This window comes from Macrobrachium nipponense, chromosome 10 (assembly GCF_015104395.2).
Source record: "Macrobrachium nipponense isolate FS-2020 chromosome 10, ASM1510439v2, whole genome shotgun sequence".
Lineage (NCBI taxonomy): Eukaryota > Metazoa > Arthropoda > Malacostraca > Decapoda > Palaemonidae > Macrobrachium > Macrobrachium nipponense.
In genome coordinates, this window is record NC_087204.1 from 109,927,758 (window position 1) to 109,930,438 (window position 2,681).

Below are 2,681 nucleotides of genomic sequence, written 5' to 3' on the forward strand. Positions count from 1 at the left end.
TTGCTAACTATCCATCCACCACTTACGCTCTCTCTCTCTCTCTTTCTTTCTCTCTCTCTCTCTCTCTCTCTCTCTCTCTCTCTCTCTCTTGATAGCTCGCTCACTCACACTTCAGAAAAACACATATATGCACTTACACACTACCATACAGCTACACCAAACACGAACACAACATATCAAACATGAAAACCTTTAAACTCAATTGTTTCTTAGAACTACAAACAACCCAACGATGCTCTCTCTCTCTCTCTCTCTCTCTCTCTCTCTCTCTCTCTCTCTCTCTCTCTCTCTCACTCTCTCTCATCTCTCCTCTCTCTCTCTTCTTCTCTCTCCACTCTCTCCGCAACCCTCGAAGACGTCAAATGCAACTACCATATCACTCCTCCATAATGTCATTTGCATACCTTTTGTGTTAAATTGATCCTAATTGTTATGATTTTACTTCTGTTATCACTTGCTAACAAAGGTCATCCTCTTTAAGTAGTAGGTTGGTTGGTTAAAGAACCCAACACAGTTCAGTGCAACTGTGACATTTTGGTGACAGCGGTTGGATGACCTTTCATTAGTCAAGTATTTTATGTCAAGTGTTTTGTACTTCAATTATATGGTTATATAACAAAATAACAGTTATTGTTAATTTCTTTTTACATACTAAGGTTTCCATTATGGTAGTTGTTGCCGTAAAGTGTTGACTATAATTTTAAGAAGCTTACAAATAATGCTTTGTGCACTTGCATTCTTTTTGTCTGTAATATTACCAGATTTTGTTGTTTGTTTTATAGGTTTTATATGTTTCAGGATGGATTATGTAGAGTTAAGAGAAAGATTGGGATTGCAGGGACAGGTGCTGATAGACTTAGTGGAGAAGAGAGAGAGAGGGGGAAAAATTTGAGAGAAATGAAAGAGCTGCCAAAAGAGAAGCAAGAAAAATAGATAGAGAAATTGAGTTAGAAAAGATCAAAATGGAAACAGAATTGCATAAAGTGAAAGCAGGAGAGTTACAAGTTGGGGTTGCGAGTACCTCAGGTGAGCTTTCTGATTCCCTGGCTAAGCTTCCTAAGTTACCTTCATTTGATGAATCTAAAGATTGTATTGATTCTTATTTGCAGAGGTTTGAGAGGTTCGTTTCTAATGCAGATAGGATTCATCTTTGTGGGCTATTAATCTTAGTGCTCTTCTTTAAGGTAGGGCTTTGGAAGTTTAATCTCACCTACTGGGTTCAGAGGCTTTGGATTATAATGGTTTGAAGCAGGCCTTGTTGAAGCGTTTCCAGCTTACTGAGGAGGGTCTTCAATTGAAATTTCATTCCTGTAAGCCAGACCAAGGTGAAAGTCCCTCACAATCACAATTTCTTGCTAGATTGGATAATTATGTGGAAAAATGGTTGAATTTGTCTGGAGGTATGCAAAGATATGAAGCTCTTAAGGATTTGTTTGTTCCGACACGAATACAAACCCTCGGTCCTTTAACAATAGGAAGTAGCTAGCGGCAGCTGGGACGGTCGTAAGCTTCGAACAAGGGGAGAACGGTAGTTAACTGCTTGTCCGACAGTGTGCGTGCCCGCGCGCGTCTTAGAGGTGAAGAATCACTTTTGCTTTCGGCCGCGAGTGTGAAGGACGTGTTCATCATCGCTCTCTGCCCGCTTCATCGTCGTATGCTTTGTTTATATTGTGTTTTCTACTAATGGTTTGTTTGACTTGAAAATGAAACTAAGTACACTGTTTTCATTTTCATTACTTAATTATGAGCCAACATGGAGCTATCACCGTAGATGCGGCGGTTTCCGCTCTTTTCATGAAATTGATACCCTTGAATTATGTCTTGGTGCCGAGGGCGGGCGCGCTCGCGCCGAGTCATGTATTTTGGGCGAAAGTGTGTAATTGAAAATGTAAGTACTCTTTTCATTATATTTTTGCCCTGTGCGTTCGTTGCCGAGAGCGTGAATGCGCTCGGCACGAGCCTCTTATTTCGTATGAATAGAATGCAATGAAAGTGGATTCGCAATTGCAGTATTCTTTTTCATTTTAATTTATTTAATTGCATCAATTTTAATTTTGGATCAATTTCCGCTCTTACCCGGTAATTGATCCTTACGATTTATTTTCTGTGAAAAAGTGAATTTACCGCAAAGTTGCAAGTAAATTATGTTTTTCCAATTTTCCATAAATATTTTTATTTTATGAATAGCATCAATTCTTAATTAATGGATGATCAAGTTTTCCCCCCCCGCCCCCTCTTACCCGGGAATTGATCCTTCCCCCTTTAAGTTCTATGAAGTGAATCGCAAGTGCAGTATTCTGTTTCATTTTCATATTACTTTTCACTGCTGTGCGGGGGTAGGGGAAGCGAAGGTCTGCCGGGAAGTCATCGGAAAGCTCTCCCGCGACTCCCTTGGTATCCGATTCTTCGTCTTCTTTCCTGCCCCCCGCTCAGCTTCCTCGTTGTATTTTGTATATGGGGTCTTCTTTGCGTTTGGCGTGGGGCATGTCTTCCCCCGTGCATGAGGGAACCCCTCTTACTAATCTGTCTGTGCTACCGCAGGTGCTACATCCGTGGGAGAAGACCTTGGACAGGTATGGACCACTGCGGCGGCAGGGCGTGCCTAGCATCCACGGGCTGCTGCAGCGTCTAGCGAGGTCTGGGGCGGTGACCCATGGAGCGGTCTCCACTACTACCTCCAC